Below are 18,341 nucleotides of genomic sequence, written 5' to 3'. Positions count from 1 at the left end.
GGCAGAAGTACAGCGCAAGCCACCCACATGCCCAAGCCTTTAACGGCCTCATATAAAAACTGCTGGCCCTGGAGATGTTGGTGTTTATGCTTCTGGATACCCAGGCCTTCCGTCACCAGATGGCAGCTGGGGCACCTCCCTATGCTGAGCCTAGCCGTTACTACTTCTCTTGGTGTGCTGTCCCCGCCTTGCGCCTGCATGTGTCCCATAATATCAGTCGGGCCCAGAGTTCCACGCTTTGCTGCAAGGTCCACTTGACCACCAACGCATCAACAAGTGCCTGCGATCAGGGATGCTGCTTATCTTTAATGACAGGCCGGGTGAATGTAGTGGAGTCTGGGCCCGGGGTGCGTGGCCTATCTCCTCTCCCAGCCCAAAATTCATGGCAGGGTTTCTCTGAAAGCCTACTCCTGCGCTGCAACCTCGACCCCAACTACGAGCTGGAAATGCTGTACCACTGGCGTGGGGAGATGTCAGCAGGCCGTGCTGAAGCTCATCAGCTTGGGGGACAGACAGCACAGTGCCTCCGAGGTGAGGGATGCCATCCAGGATGATATGGCAATATGGTTTTCCCCGATTCACCTGGGCTCAGGCATGTTTGCTTATGTTATAATGGCCGGAACCTGGTAGCAGAACACGGACCACACATGGCCCACGTTTTCAACTTGTTGGTGCAAAGGTTCTTTGAAAACTACACCATTATGCCTGATATACTTGTCAAAGTGCGGCCATTTTCGTAAGTGTGAAGTTGCCTCTGCTAGGATGAAAAAATTCAGAGCACACGCCTGTCATCTTCGCACCTTTGGCGAAGACGAGAGGGATGAAATGGCATTTCATGTCACTGTCCCACACGAGGCTTGAGGGTGAAGTTCAGTGCATCCCATTGCTTAAGCACGGATGGCGTGAAAGGGAGTGGAAAACGGAGGAAATGGAGAGTGAGCCTTACAGTTGGGGGCAGGAAATTCATGCCAAGTAACACACTGGCACACATGGCTGACTTCATGTTGGGTTGCTTTTCAAGAGACAAAGGCATAGTTCACATCATGGAGAGCAAACAATACTTGATTGAACCAAAAATTATATTGAGCTGATATAGCATGACTGAATTGCTGTGTCTCCCACTTAGCTTCGGGGGGTACAGCATTAAAAACTGGTTTGACCATACATGGCTTGACTGAATGAATGGCTGACTCCCACTTAGCTTCGGGGAGTAGACCCTTAAAAATTGTATTGAGCTAATATAGCCTGATTGAATTGCTGTTTCCCACTTAGCTTTTGGGGGTAGACCCTTAAAAATTGGATTCAGCTTACATAGCCTAACTGAATTTCGTGTCTCCCACTTAGGTTTTGGGGGTACACACCCTGGATATCTGGATTGATCGTACATAGCCAGACCTAATTGCTCTGTATCCCTGTTTTTGGGTTACACACTGCCTGAAAAGCTGGTTTGCACATCTATATAGCAAGAACTAACTCCTCTGTATTCCTGCTATTTTGTTTTGGGGACACCCCTAAGAAAAGCTGGTTTGCACGTATATAGCCAGTTCTAACTGCTCTGTATTCCTGCTATTTTGTGGGGGGACACCCCTAATAAAAGCTGGTTGGAACATACATAGCAAGAAATAACTGCTGTGGATTCCTGCTATTTTTGGAGGGGCACCCCTAATAAAAGCTTTTTCTCACGTATATAGCAAGAAGTAACTGCTATGGATTCCTGTTAATTTTTTATTTTTTTTTTGGGAGGGGGGACACCCCTAAAAAAGCTGTTTCTCACGTATATAGCAAGAAGTAACTGCTGTTGATTCCTGCTATTTTTTGGGGGGACACCCCTAATAAAAGCTGTTTTTCACTTATATAGCAAGAAGTAACTGCTGTGGATTCCTACTTTTTTTTTTTGGGGGGGGCACCCCTAATAAAATCTGTTTCTCACATGTATGGCAAGAAGTAACTGCTGTGGATTCCTGCTATTTTTGGGGGGACACCCCTAATAAAAGCTGTTTTTCACGTATATAGCAAGAAGTAACTGCTGTGGATTCCTGCTATTTTTTGGGGGGACACCCCTAATTAAAGCTGTTTTTCACGTATATAGCAAGAAGTAACTGCTGTGGATTCCTGCTATTTTTTTTTGGGGGGGGGCACCCCTAATAAAAGCTGTTTTTCAGATATATAGCAAGAAGTAACTACTGTGAATTCCTGCAATTTTTTTTGGGGGGGACACCGCTAATAAAAGCTTTTTTTCACGTATATAGCAAGAAGTAACTACTGGGGATTCCTGGATAAATGAATGTATTAATGAAAAAAAAATGAAATGTCTAAATTTCACCTCCATTCACCTTATTCTTATGAAATGCTTAAAAGGTTAACAAACATCCCAAATACTGTTTTGAATTATTTGAGGGGTGCAGTTTTGAAAATGAGGTGATTTATGGGGGTTTCTATTATATAAGCCCTTATAGTTCCTTTCAGAGCTGAAGTGGTCCCTAAAAAATTAGTTTGGGGAATTTTCTTGTAAATCTGGAAAATCGCAGTTGCACTTGTAAGCCTTGTAACATCCAAAATAAATTAAAATACAATCAAAAGATGATGCCAACATAAAGCAGAGATGAGGTAGATAATATTTATTCATGTATTTGGGTGGTATGACTATCTGCCTGAAAGGGTTAAGGGGATATCGTCACTCAATAGGGAGAAACCACCACATAGGTGTGTGGAGTCTTATTAAGCCATGAGCGCGCAACTGCAAAGGAACATTTGAAGAATATGCAAATCTGACTTCCATGATGTAATTAGGATGCCAGTGCCTGAAATGTGCGCACCAATAGAGGGCTCTGACTGAGAATGTGCAAGTCTAACTTGCATGATGTAATTAGGAAGACAGAATCTCAGTCAAACACACCTATAGAGGGCGCTCCCTTTAACATCATGCCAACCTTTTTAGAGGCCTTTGTTTGCAATGACGTCTGAAAAGCAGAGAATTTCACATTTTGAAAATTGCATTTTTTTCCCCAAATTTCCATCAAATTTTTTTTTATAAATAAATAAATACAAAAATATTGATTAGTGTTTACCACTGACATGAAGTATAACGTGTTACAAAAAAAAAACACTCAAAATCACTTGTGTAAGTTAAAGTGTCTCAAAGTTATTGCCATTTAAAGTGTCACATGTCAATTTTGAAAAAGAGGCATGGTCCTTAAGGCACTTTTGGGCTGTGTCCTTAACCGGTTAAACACCCGGCATCTGCTTTACTAGTATGGCAGATGTCGGAAAGGGGTTAAAGATGCATTTGGGGGTATTATTCATTATATGGGGGTTATATAGTATATTCTATAACTGGGGTAGCAGCAGGATGGGGGCTTTAGGTGAGGACAATGTAGGGTAGGAGAGGACAATGTGGGTAAGGTGCCTGAAAAAGTGAGGAGCCAAAGATGTCTCCACTGCAAACTTTACAGAGACTGGAAGAAGTGGTCACGGTCATTCAGATGCAAGAGATGGGAAATGTGAATGATTAGTCAGAGACGTCACCTGTAAGTCACAAAATCTGACTGCACTATATTCAAACTTAGGGCCAGTTCCCATTAGAGCTTGCCTCCCGTCCGGAAGGAGTCCACAGGAGTCTCCCCCCCCCCCCCCGAACTGAATACCAGCGCAACTGCTAGCGCTGGACAGTTAAGCACAAGGACCCCATAGCATATAATGGGCTCTGTGTGCTTGCCGTGCACTGCATGCATGGAGCCCATTATATGCTATGAGGTCCATGTGCTTAACTGTCCAGCGCTTGCAGTTGCGCTGATATTCCGTTCGGGGGGGGTCCTCCTGCGGACTCCTTCTGGACGGGAGGCAAGCACTAATGTGAACCGACCCTAAATCGTCTGCCAAGTCCTGTGTAAAGCCTCTATATACCACTATACGCTCACCGTATAATGATAGTATCCCGTGCTGAACCTTTAGCTACGCCTCTGCCTTAGTGATATGAATGAACTTTTGTTGAACTCTTATTTCTAGGAGGTTTAGTACATATACATTTTTTTAAGTTTCCACTTTTCGCAACTAATATAAATTTATTAGCGATTCTCTATTTTAATAGATACTCTGTGTCACGGAGCAAAGGTATACGTCTTCCTCCGGAGGATATCTTGAATCAACACGGACGCAAGAGGTCAGGAGACAACAGCAATTTATTGTAATCCACAAAGTTAGTAGCCGGTGGCGGTCACATCAACCGTAATAACAATAAGTCCACAGAAGTCACAATCCAATGATAGCTTTGGCTCCTTGGTCCTGTAACTAAATTCTGGCTCTCTGCAGAGCTGTGCACAGGCCGGCTAACACATACTAACTGCTAGCTATATACTATATACTAAGACTGTTACACCTATATCTGTGGGTGGGAAGGGCTGAGTCACAGATCCTTCCCCCCTCACCTATACCAAGGAGAGCAGACTCCCTGTCTACTATGGACAATGCACCATCCAACATCTTCTTGGAGACACCGATCAGATTATCTCCACCCATTGTCCTCACTAGTTAGAGGTATTTGCATACAATGTGCTAACACACTAGACCCCAATCAGCCAACTACACATTGATGTATATAACAGGTTAGAGAATACATTCCACATGAAATATATATTACACATTGCCTATAGTATAGACTCTAACCATCCCGTGACAACCCCTCCCCCTCTCAAAACATGTGCATGACACAATTGGCCTACACAGGTAAATTGGGGAATGCACATCAGTCTCTATAGCTCATATGTCCTCTTGCCGGGATAACCCATCTGCGTTCTGGTGTTGGTTCCCTCGGCGGTACTGAATGGTAAAGTTGTAGAGTTGAAGGGCTGGCATCTGGCAGAAAATCCGGTGGATCCATGTTGGCGTCTCTCTGAGCTTGGCTTCGGGTCACTGCTCCCACAAAGTGGCACTGTAGATTTCCAACATCGTTGCCTAACAGAACATCGGCCGGCAGCCCGCTCATCACACCAATTGTGCATCGTTTTGGTCCATAACCATAGTCAAGTTCCACGGTAGCTTTAGGAATACGTCTCCGAGTACCCTCTGCCAACTCGATAGAAAGGCCAGGGCCCTCCTCTAGGGCCTCGGGTCGCACAACTCGGGGGTCCGCTACCGTTAGGAAAGCTCCCGAGTCCCGAAATCCAACAACTGTTCGGCCATCCAGTAGGACCTCCTGCAAGTGCTTCCGCTGAAGGTTTGCGGGATGTGTGGCGGAAGGCTGAATCCCATAGACCCCTGGAGGTGGAACAGATGGGTCATTCATGGAGTCATCTGGAAATGGGGCCAAACTTTCTGTCCTAGGGGTGGTTCCCAGGTAGTGAATAGGCCGGGATGCCACGGTGGCCCGTGCCCCCATGTTAACAGGGCAACTAGCTTGCAAATGTCCAGGCCGCCCGCAACCAAAACATCTGCGCTCTAGCATTCTTCCAGTAGGTCGTTGTCTAGGGACATGGTTGTTCATAGCTGGAGGCCGATGGGCTGGGGCAGAGGGGGAATTGTAATCCTGAGGCCGGGCACGAAAGGTGGGTGGCTGGATGAAGGGTGTCTGGCGGACTGTGGTAGTTTTCCGCTCCTCTGCAAACAACCTCTTCCACTGCGGCTTGATGGTCAGGCCCTCATCTGCAAGGGAAGCAGCTTGCTCCACTGTGGCTGGGTTCCATTCCAGCACCCACTCACGGATCTCAGCGGGGCTCTGGGAAAAGAACTGTTCCTTAAGTATGACTTGGAGGATCTTATCGACTGTGACAGCCCCCTCTCCTTCTAGCCAGCGCTTGCATGCTTGCTTCAACTTGTGGGCGAACATGTGGAAGGAGCTTCCCCCATTGTAAGACAAAGAGCGGAACTGAACTCGGTAGGTCTCTGGAGTGACTGCATAATACTTCTGCACCGCTCTTTTAATGGCCTCATAGTCCCGCTGATCACTAGGGTCCATGGCTCTGAGAGCTTCCGCAGCCCCATCTCGTAGGTGCCCCACCAGATACCGGACCCAATCCTTCTCTGGGACTTCCATCAGGCGGCACTGGTGTTCGAAGTCCCGAAAATATCCATCAACATCCCCAGCCGCTTCATCAAAGGTCTTGAAGTGTTTATGGGAGTGTTTATGGTGGTTCTCTCACTGTTGGGCTGGGGGTCGACGTTTGATTATAATTCCGCGCAGTTATCTCAGCCATTCGCATTTCATGCGCCATTCTTTCCTTTTCATACGCCATTCTCTGTTCCTCCTTCTCCGTTTCCTGAGCCCTCTGTAATGCTCTACTCCTTTGCTCTGCAGTTGCTCCTAGCCCCAGCACTGCCAATTCCTCCTCATACAAAACAACCCATCTGCTCTTTTGGGTCTGTACCTGCCACTCCCGTATCTCTACTGTCTCCTGGGGGCAGCCCTCCTCATGGTCGCTTTGCAGGGTCATCTCCTCCAGTGCCTCGATCAGTTGATCTTTCGTTCTTCCCTGGTAACTCAGGTTTAGTTCCCGGGCCCTTACTTGTAGACTTGCCATAGTCCAGTTCCTGTATTCTGAGGTTGTGGCTCCATTAATCGCTGGGCTGCTGTAGTCCATCTCGCTGTCCGCTGTTGATCCCACCGCTGCCAACCAGTTGTCACGGAGCAAAGGTATACGTCTTCCTCCGGAGGATATCTTGAATCAACACGGACGCAAGAGGTCAGGAGACAACAGCAATTTATTGTAATCCACAAAGTTAGTAGCCGGTGGCGGTCACATCAACCGTAATAACAATAAGTCCACAGAAGTCACAATCCAATGATAGCTTTGGCTCCTTGGTCCTGTAACTAAATTCTGGCTCTCTGCAGAGCTGTGCACAGGCCGGCTAACACATACTAACTGCTAGCTATATACTATATACTAAGACTGTTACACCTATATCTGTGGGTGGGAAGGGCTGAGTCACAGATCCTTCCCCCCTCACCTATACCAAGGAGAGCAGACTCCCTGTCTACTATGGACAATGCACCATCCAACATCTTCTTGGAGACACTGATCAGATTATCTCCACCCATTGTCCTCACTAGTTAGAGGTATTTGCATACAATGTGCTAACACACTAGACCCCAATCAGCCAACTACACATTGATGTATATAACAGGTTAGAGAATACATTCCACATGAAATATATATTACACATTGCCTATAGTATAGACTCTAACCATCCCGTGACACTCTGTAAATAAAAAAATGTATGAAGGTGCCTTCTCATATAAAGTACTAAGTGGCATTTGGATAATGTTGCAGAAAATATATAGGTATGGGGGGCTAGTATAATTTTTTTATATTGCAATTTGCGTTTTATTTTATTTTATTATCTTAGAACTGTGAAAATTGACTAGGCTAAAATTGAGCAGGTGCAGTTCAACTACTACCACCTAGCTTTGTTTCGGAGGTGCATAGTTATGACTAGAGAAGAGCGAATTGAAGCTGAGAAAGTGGAATTTGATTCGAATTTCAGGAAATATTTGATTCATATTGTATCTGGCTTTCCTCATGCTTCATGGTAATGAATCACATTTTTCTGCTGCAGATGTTAGTACATGGCGCAAGGAAAAATATATCTTTGTACTGTATTAGCCAGTGGATATGAAATATAAAGATTTATTCTTCAGTAGTAGATACCTTTTTAATGGCTAACAAAAATGATGACAGAATGCAAGCAGTTGTGAACCTACCCTCTCTGCTGCCTGAGGCGGACAATCAAAAGATACCCCCCCTCCCCCGACTGGGGGTGATGTTCATCTTTTGATCGTTCACCTCAGGCAGCGGGGGGGAAAGGCAAGGGGGGGGGGGTGTTAGTGGTAGTAGTTGAACACAATGCAGTAATATTTCGTGCAGTAATACTTACAGGAGGACGTCTTTCCATATTTCCCGTCTCTTCCCTTTGGACTGCCATGACCACTTCTTCCAGCTGTGATTTGGCTCTGTAAAGTTTAAAACACTGACATCTTTGACTCCACAGTGGCACAATAGACTGTGGGGCATAATAGAGGTTGCAGGGGGGGGGGTCGCTGTGGGGCATATTAGAGGTTACAGGGCCACAGTGGATCCTGCAACCTCTATTATGCCCCACAGTTGCCCACCCAACTATTATCCCCCACAGTGGACCACCCATGAACTATTATTAACCTCAGGGGTCTTTTCAGACCCCCAAGAATAATAAATAGGAGACCCAGGGGAGGTGAGGGAACATAATAAACAGTTTTACTCACCTATCCGAGATCCGATGTTAATCCTAGCAGGCTTCGGGCTTGCTCTATCAGTACCATACAGGTCTGAAATTTGTGCTAGCAGTAACAGCCTGTTACCATAGGCCCAAAGCCTGTGCTAGTAGTTTCGGACTGCTACTACTAGTAGTAATATAATGGCGGTTAAATATCCACCATTGAGGCTGAGTATTTGCCATCAGTTGCTTAAACTGGTAGGTCAGCAATTGTACCAACAGCAACTTAGTGCGCAAATGTATTACCCTTGGTTTACATCTGCGTTTGGTAATCTGTTCGAGGAGTCGACATGGGGACTATCAAACACATTTGCAAGCGAAAGCAGTGAAAGCACATGGACCCCATAGACTATAATGGAGTCCGTGTGCTTGCCCACATGAATCATGTGGATATGAAAGTATATTTACTTTTCTGTCCACATGTTCTGTGCAGATATCGCGCAGAGAGCACATGGACCCCATTAGAGTCTATGGGGTACAGTGTGCTTTCAGTGCACACCGCTTGCCAGTGTGTTTAGTATCCCATTCGGGGGGGTCTCCATGTGGACTCCCCTGAATGGATTACCAACGTAAATGTGAACAAGACCTTAGACACAAATTCCTTTGTTGATGAATAATAATGAAATGGAGGAGAAGCAGTCAGAGTAGGAGAGACAGCCAGATTATATTATATTCATATTGCTTACCACTGCCCTTTCAATTCTCCTTCATAAAACATCTCTACTATAACCTGATCCTGCCCTAGGTCTTCTTTTAACAGACTTTTTTGATGTTTTGGTTGTGCATCAGCTACCACTTCCTCCATCAACCTCCTATGATGTGACCTGATATCACCTGTCCCTTGGCTGCCTAGCCATTGCCCTGAAGGAAGTTGAGCATATACATTCTGTCAGCATGAGACTGTGGAGAGAACATTCTGGAACACGTGCTCCATAGCAAGTATCACAGGAGCCAAGGCCAGACCTGTGGAACATTCCGCCACTCTGATAATTGCACCCAGAAACTCTGAAGGACCACATAACGTCAGTGGGAAATATTGTGTGCTAGCATCATGGTGGACAATCCTCCTTTGAGCCAAATAGGAACCAGCTGCACCTTACGGCTGAAAGACTGAAATGTAAAGGGCTAGGAACACCTTTCATCAAATCTACAAGACCCCAGGACTTTGCTGTGTCACCAGGTGTACCCTGTTATTGTGCACTGAAGAAACTGTTTAAGCATTTGTTCCTCCACACCCCTGGAAAAGTTTTAAGTAAAAGTTCAACTCTGTTTCAACTTTGCAACGATTTCTGTGTCTGACTCCGCAACCACAGGGCGCCCCGAACATCACCAGTTGGAACAGTATAGGGGTAGCACCCAGGGGAACAATCACAAACAACATTTGTGCAGCCGCTTCATCAGCGGAAACATTGGACAGCATCAGCGCTGTGCTCTTGTGCCCAGAGATGCGGCACCCCGTAATACTGCAGCATTACCTCCTATCTGGTCAGCACACAGGTAAAGAGACGAAGACTATCCTTATTCCTTCCCATGATCTTCTTCGCAGGCAGGCCACATCCACACCTAGCACAGGAACATTGTTGTTATTATTAACTGTATTATGAATGATGACTGATGTTAGCATGGAGGAAGAGGATGATCAGTATGCGTCCTGTCATTGGACTCATCTGCAACTTCCACCAAATCAATGGTGATGCAGTCACTGCCATGCCACTTAGTGGAGTCCACAGAGTTTTTCCAACTGATGGAATATGCGCAGTCTAGTACACACCTAACTGCTATTATTTTTCTACTAAAGCTGTCCCTGCTTCATATCACCATGTGGTCTTCTCCTTGAAAAATTCCATGGTGTATGCTATTGATAACATGCGGAGCAGCAATTATGGACAAGTACAGTACATGGCTTTCAAGGCCCGCTGGGTAAATTTTTTGAGTGTCAACTGTCTCCATTCAGAAACGCAACAAGGCCAGGTTCTAGTACAGTATCACCTTGTGGATACATGCCCAATTACAACCTGTCTCCAGTTCCTTCTCACTGGATTGTTTTCCACCACCATTGCTTTCACTTCCTCTCCCTCATTTCATGGCTGTAAGGTGATGTGTACATGAAGTGGCACATAATGGAGTGTCAGTTTGAATAGCAGTATATGATTTTCAAATTTTTAAAATAGGTGAAACAGCAAAAAACAAGAGGTTGAGCTCTTTTGATTTTTTTCCCCACTACAGTGTTTACCGTATGGGAAAATAATGTTTTATATGTAACACCCCTTTTGGCCACACCCCCGGGTAGCGGGGCGTTTGGATAAGTATGAGTTGCCGTTTTACCTTGCTTAGCGCAGTGCCTCCACCCTTGTTGGTGATATTCTGGTGCTTCCGGGTTGACAGTACCTTTCTTCAGATCTCTGCCCGGGGCTTGACAAGGGAAAGCCCCGCCCACACCAACACGCCAGAGAGGATTGTGGTATAAACAAAGAAACTTTTATATGGAACTTAATAAACACACAGGGGTTACATATAAGTTTGTAGTCCATTTGATTTTAGACACAGTAGTATCTAATGTGCATATGTTTCACTTTATTTTATTTTTTTCCATTGAGAAAGTAGAAAATTAAATAGCACAAAATAACAGTTGTTCACCAGCATACATTGAAGGAGGGATTCTGTGGTTGAGGCTGTAGCAAAAAAAAGATACATGATTACTATGTGGGGCACCAATAGGGGAAGGGAATGATGCTTGTGTGCATAGACATTTTGTGAACAATAATTCATGGTGGTCTGGTCCCATATAGAGAGGGAATGGTAAATGTAAATGTACTGATGGGAAGATGGAAGTTGCATAGGGAGGGACCCAAGCTAAGCTTTTGCACCATGGCCTGTGCACCTTAAACCCCTGGGCATGTCCTACCTCCATCTCATTACATTCAAAACACTTTCTGTTCTCATCCAATTCAATAAGAGTAGGAAGAGGAAAACTATGAGGAATCTCTTGCTTAGTGAATCGAATGTTGGCCCTCTGGAACAAAGAATCTGCTTCACTAGTGTAAGTAAAGACAGGCTAGATGGAGTAGTAAGACTGCTCCTTAAATTAAGGTAAAATGGCAGTGGAGGAAGAGGAGAAATCCAATGAAAACCAGTTCAAAGTTGTAAAGGATATATAGAAAAACCGGGAACTGGCAGAGCGCTTAGCCTTTAGCTCTCTGCCAGTTCTCGGTTTTTCTATATATCCTTTCCATTTTTTCACCACCCACTGTGTGGGACGGTGTCCCGGTAAGTGCTGCAATTGGCCTGGTGGGCAATTGGCCTGGTGGGCTCCTGACTGGAGTCTACTATTTCCACCAGACGGGCGCCAGGTCACCCTTTTTAAACTTATCTCAGTTCAAAGTTGTGGTATCACTGTTAGAAGCATCATCATCTGGCTGTGCCTGAGATTATGATTGAGTCAATGTAACCCAAAATGTCTTCAGTATTCCTATAGTTATTTCATAACTGTGGCCTGTTGCTGCTATAATTTCCTGAAATTAGGACTAGGAATAGAATGACATCGGTGTTTTCCCCCTCCTACACTATCCCATCCTTTGTCAACCTGTTATTTACCAGATATCTTTATTGAGGCATTCTATGCAAAAGACTAAAGTAAAGTGTAGTTAACGGCTGTGTATAAATTATGCTTTGACACAGGAAATATGCAAATTTACTGTAAAACTAAACAGAGAATTACAGTGTATTTAGCAACACGTATTTTTATTGAAGTCAGCAAGAGTAGTATATAACAAGCAGTCAACGGTTTGGAGATTTTGTACAATACAGTGCATATAGGTGCCATGAGATAAATGAAATGTACATTAACAAATATGAAATAACATGTACAGTAAAAAGTATACAGAAGATACAAAATCATTATATAATCAGAATATGACCTTAACATCATGGTATATCCTCGAGTAAGTTATTCATCAAGCGGCAGAGAAGGAGTAGAGCCAAAACAATAAACAAAATAAAAATAAAACAGTGAACACAGAGAACATAGGCATGTTCCAAATAAAATTAAATTAGGGGAAGGGGGAAAGGAGAGAGGTGGGAGGAGGAGCCAGTAACTTGCATGGGGAAGTAGTAGATAAGGGCAGAGAAAAGCAGTGGAACCACACTACATTAGAAAGATAGGACATTTATACAATATTTAGCGGAGGACCATTTTTCTAGTGACTTACTCCAATAGGAGGCAACTAAGGCCCTAGCAGCTGTCAGACAATGAAAGAGAATTGTCCGATCCTGTGATTGATACATTGAGAGTCCAGTAACTAGTAATTCTAATTTAGGGGTTAGAGAAACCAAATCTTGGAATACCTCAGACAGGATTTTAACTCAAAAGGGTTTGATGATAAAACAGCCCTCAAAAATATATATGATTGATCCCTCAGAGGCCTGGCATCTCCAGCATAGATTGGACATTGTTGGATAGATAGATGTCAGACTCCATAGGATTATGGATATCTCTAACTTATACATAGTTTAAGAGCTTAGTTGTCACTACATATTAGGGATCTGGAAAAGGAGGGAATATCTCTCTCCTAATGCTCCAAACTGTGTAAATACACTACACAACAAAGAAAAAACTTTCCATGGATATCTTGATATACAATAATCGATCTTAGTCAATTTGAACATGCCGATTTCGAATATGCAAACCGTTCTCTATCACCATCCATTCTTGAAATATCCACAGTCTTAAATTTTATATTTCAATTAATTACTTCAAAACATAAGAAATGTAATTTTTGCACAAAAACTTGTATTTTAAAAGTTATTGCTACATGAATTTTAAACATAAACATGAACGTGGCTATAGCTACTGAAATTATATATAACATAGTTAATTATATGATAAATAAAAATTCAGTTTGAAGTCTAATATCTGTAAAATATGTGCAAACATTTGTTAAACATGTTCAAGGTTTAAATTTCTTGACTGTGGACTTCCGCTTATACTGATGAGTTGACAAATCACGCTGAAGCGACCAACAGTAGTCTACCAACATCGCTGCACCCCACCTGACTCCATCACCGAAACGTCCTGGTGGAAGCGCTCGCCATGTTCATCACTGACTGCGCCTAGGTTTTCTGGAAAGAAGTCCAGATGCGAGTCGAGTAAATGAATTTTCAGAGACATATTGCAGCCGAGATGTTTGTACGCACTAATGCATCTTTTACCACAATCACATCTGGTATAATCCCAACATCATTGCAAAGAAAGGCCTCTGAGAACGTTGGCATGATGTTAAAGGGAGCGCCCTCTATAGGTTTGTTTGACTGAGATTCTGTCTTCCTAATTACATCATGGAAGATAGACTTGCACATTCTCAGTTAGCGCCCTCTATTGGTGTGCATACTTGAGGCACTGACATCCTAATGACATCATGGAAGTCAGATTTGCATATTCTTCTCATGTTCCTTTGCACAGTGGAGCGCTCATGGCTTAATAAGACTCCACACACCTTAATGGTGGTTCTCTCCTTATGGAGTGACGATATCCCCTCAACCCTGTCTAAGCCTATCACCTGTGCCATATCAGTCCTCTCTGCACCAAACTGATGAGATGCAAATACATTTGGGTTTGAAAACTGGCTGCCAGGTTTCTGTCCCCTGTCCAGTCTCTGTCTCGGGGCAGAAGACAGAAACTCAGCTGGATTGCCTAAAGCGCGCATAGGCGCAGGTGTGAACCCGCCCTAAAAATCAGCAGATGGTGTATTATATTACTTGACAACATATCCGACAACCTCTCAATGCCTCTCTTTACCCAGTTGTTCAGATAAACGTCTGGTAGCGCGGAGGCGCCATTTTCCCGGCGGCGCCTGCAAAAGAAAGGATGCTTTTTTGCAATGCATTGCAATGCATCAGCATTGTAATGCATTGCATTAGTGATCAGACCCCCTTGGGGTTCAACACCCCTAGGGGGTCTAGTAAATGCAAAAAAAAAAAATTTAAAAAAAGTAAAAAAAAATATAAAAAAATATAAAAAGTATTAAAAGTTCAAATCACCCCCCTTTCCCTAGAACACATATAAAAGTAGTTAAAAACTGTGAAACATATACATGTTAGGTATCCCCGCTTCCGAAATCGCCCGCTCTACAAATATATAAAAATATTTTTCCTGTTCGGTAAACTCCGTAGCGGGAAAAATAGTCGAAAGTGCCAAACCGCCGTTTTTTCACTGTTTTGATTCTGATAAAAATTTGAATAAAAAGTGATCAAAGCAAGAACATTTCCCGAAAATCGCAGAACTAAAAAGTACACCCGGCCCCGCAAAAAAAGACGCCCTATCCGTCGGAATATGGCGACTTTTAGAAAAAAAATTTTTTAACACAGTTTTGGAATTTTTTTTAGGGGTCAAAATGTAAATAAAACCATATAAATTTGGTATCCCTGGAACCGTACCGAAACACAGAATATAGGGGACATGTCATTTTGGCTGCACAGTGAACGCCGTAAAACCAAAGCCCGTAAGAAAGTCGTAGAAATGCATTTTTTCTTCAAATCCATTCTGAATTTTTTTCTTGCTTCTCAGTACATTATATAGAATAATTAATGGTGGCATCATGAAGAAAAATTTGTCCCGCAAAAATTAAGACCTCATATGGCTCTGGGAGCGGAGAAATAAAAAAGTTGTGGGGTTTAGAAGGAGGGGAGTCGAAAACGAAAAACAAAAATCAAACAATGCCATCGGCAGGAAGGGGTTAAAGGGGCTCTATCATTGGGAAAAGTCATTTTTAACTAATCACATCTTTGCATAGCTTTTAGAAAAGCTATTCCACAGCTACCTTTAGTATGTAAATTGCCTCAGTGGTTTTTGAATAAGTCTTTTTTATTCATATGCTAATTAGACTTGGTGCACCTTCGTGCACCCTCTTTGCTAGTGTTTCCTATGGGTGTATACATCACAGGCTGCTGCTGCTGCTGCTGACTTCCTGTTTGAACACACATAGAAGAGAATAGCAGAGACGAGTGCTGCTGGGAACCTCCTGTGCCGGCTGGAAGCTAATTAGCATATGAATAAAAACGGACTTATTCAAAAAACACTGATGTCAAGGTCGAATTCGACAGCACGGGTCAATCAGTCAGATCCAAATTAGTAAGAGCATGTGTGCACTGTCGCTTTAAGAAATTAATCAGACTCAAGCTGCTTCAAAACTTCTCAGCTCATGCTCTCTTATCCTCGGCTAGCAGCACTGAACCAAGTTTATTTCACGTCACACATAGTTATACAGGAAAGGAAAAGAAAGGGTTAATGCATAATATAACATGAAATTCTTCATATGATTGGTTCTGGTGCGTGACGCACAGCAAGTTGTAGTCCTGGTTACAATCTAAAGAATTTAGCAAAACATAAGAATCGTCGCCATCTTATAATACATTCTTTATTCCAAAGCTGATAGTCTTTAGTTTTAAAGGAAAATTAGTATTTCAACATAAATCCAGTAGCAATGCATCAGCAATTGTGACTTCAGATTTGACACTGAGACAATTTATATACTAAAGGTATGTGTGGGATAGCCTTTCTAAAGGATGTGATTAGTTAAAAATGACTTTTCCCTATGATAGAGCCCCTTTAAGAATGATATTTTTCAAATAGGCCAGATTTAATTGTGAGGGACACCACTTAAGTAGTGGGTCATTTCATTTTTTCTATTTGAAGCCAATGTTTGCATTTGTCAGGGTTAAACCATTGTCTCATTGGTCTACTATACAAACATCATAATGTGACTAAATATAGGGTAATCCCAAACCCCCTTTAGAAATAGGCCAATATAACAAATGTAGTACTGTGATATGGTACTGTGTATGCTATGGTAGTACCTTGCATGGAGTTTAAACATCTAGTGCATTGGGCAAAGGGTTCCATGATAAATGAGAAAAATCAAAAGGGATAGTGGACACCTTGTCTGATGCCATTGGTGATGTGGAATGAGTGAGATTGATAGCAAGAAGCCAGTACATTTGTGGTGGGCTGAGACTTTAGCACTGTAAGAACATGGACCTTACCTGTAATACCAAATTTGGTGACAACTGCACTAAGAAATTCCCAGTGTACGTGAATGCCTTCAAATGCCTTCTCTGCATTCAGTAACAAGAGAAGAAAAGGCATTCAATGCTGCTCAACAAAATCAGTAATATTAAGAAATTAGCGTGTGCTTTCAGCAGGTATCCTATTTTTGACAAACCCCATTTGGTCTTGATGTACTAGGTACGGAAGGAAGGGGGTCAAATGTGATGCAAAAATTTTAGCATATATCTTTAAGTCAGTATTTACTAAACTTAAGGGTCGGAACTTTTGAAGTCTATCTGGGGTCTTACCAAGCTTGCGCAGAATATTAATAGCAGCCGGAGTATTTCTAATGGAATGGAACATGTTTGATGTATGTCATTAAATAGGGAAACCAAATGGGGAACACAAATATATCTAAACTGTTTGTAGTAATGACAGTGTGTCAAGACCAGAGAACTTATTTTTTTAAGCAGAAAAGGATGCAGATAATGATTCTAATTGTTAATCAGATACACTTGGAAAGTTGGCTAAGGGTTGAGTAGTGGAGGAGTCATCCTTGAGGCGAAGGCCCCACATAGTAAGTCGCAGCTGTAGTGAGACACATCACTTTTTTCCACAGCATTTTTCACAGAAAGTCAGCTGAGTTTTCCTCTACAGACTTTCTGCCATTACAAAACGCAAGTGTTTCTGAAATTGCAACAATTCTGCTGCTGATTTTTTTCTGCAATATGTGGATGGGATTAGAAGCAATCATATTCACTTTGAAGGTACTTTAAATGCAGCATTTTTTGCTGAAGCATTTCCGTCGCAGCCAAAGTGCTGTGTTTTACCAACATGGGGCCCTAGCTTAAAGGGGTTTTCCCATCTCCTTGTCTCAGAAGATTTGCCTGCTGTCTCTTCTTTTCACTTCCTGTATTCTTCAGCAAGCTGGGGTAAAGGCTTTGACTGTTTGATGAAGGCTTTGAATTTATCATGAGAGATTATTATGATTACCATAAATATAAAATAAATACAGCTCAAATAAATATACAGTAAATGTATATTACATTACACAGTTTTGTATAGAAAAATTACCATGCTTCTGAGGAGAACAGACTCAGAGTTGTATGTGTTTACTTAGACAGATAGCAGACATTCTCCAAGGCTTTATCGGCAAACTACAATTAGCTGAACTGATTCTCCTGTCCAGGCAGAGCTGTACATAACAGTGAGAGCACTCAGCCCCATCAGAGAGCAGTGACTCACTGCATCCATCCAGTTACCAGATATAGGCCATTCACCATAGAAGCACTGTTTAAACAATGAGAGGAATAACCTAACATAGCAAACAAACAAAACAACATTTTTTAAAGCAATGCATTTAGGAAAACTCTTAGATTTACTTAAGCTATCAATATGGATAGGATCCTTGAGATGGGAATATCGCTTTAAGGCTATAAAGGGATGCGTACAAATCTGCAAAGGACCCTGCAATATATTGTGTGCGAAAAATAAACTCTTGCTGTTTGAAATATATATATATATATATATATATATATATACTGTATATATATATATATATATATATATATATATATATATATATATATATATATGGTACCTGCTTCTTTGAGACTGTTGTTTTAATTTTGATGCTCTGTCTTTGTGTTTAGAGAAGTTAGACTTAGACTTGCACAAAGCTGCTTTATGCAGATCTATTTGATAAAGCTGTTGTTGTAGTTGTCTAATAAGCTTTGAACTTTGGGGGAAAAGAGTAGTTTTATTTAAGCAGGAAAGAAGTAAAATCTCTTGTGTCCACTGGAACTGCTTGGCATTCCGGTATTTTTTTGTTTACCCACTTCACCCACAATACTAATAGGGGCATGATCAGGTCTTTCAATGCAACCTATGCAAAATGATATGAACTATACTCAAGGTCGACTCCTTATACCTATACTCATTTATACCTAAATAGTGTCAGATAAAAGTCCACCTCTTGATACTTAGCCATATCTGTCTCCCTTTCTCTCACGCAAAGATCTTCAGGCTTCTACCCTCCTCACCTACTAAGCTTCCTGGA

The sequence above is a fragment of the Leptodactylus fuscus genome, chromosome 6 (assembly GCF_031893055.1).
Source record: "Leptodactylus fuscus isolate aLepFus1 chromosome 6, aLepFus1.hap2, whole genome shotgun sequence".
NCBI lineage: Eukaryota > Metazoa > Chordata > Amphibia > Anura > Leptodactylidae > Leptodactylus > Leptodactylus fuscus.
The sequence above is the reverse complement of the archived record's forward strand: the minus strand, read 5'-3'. Positions refer to the sequence as shown.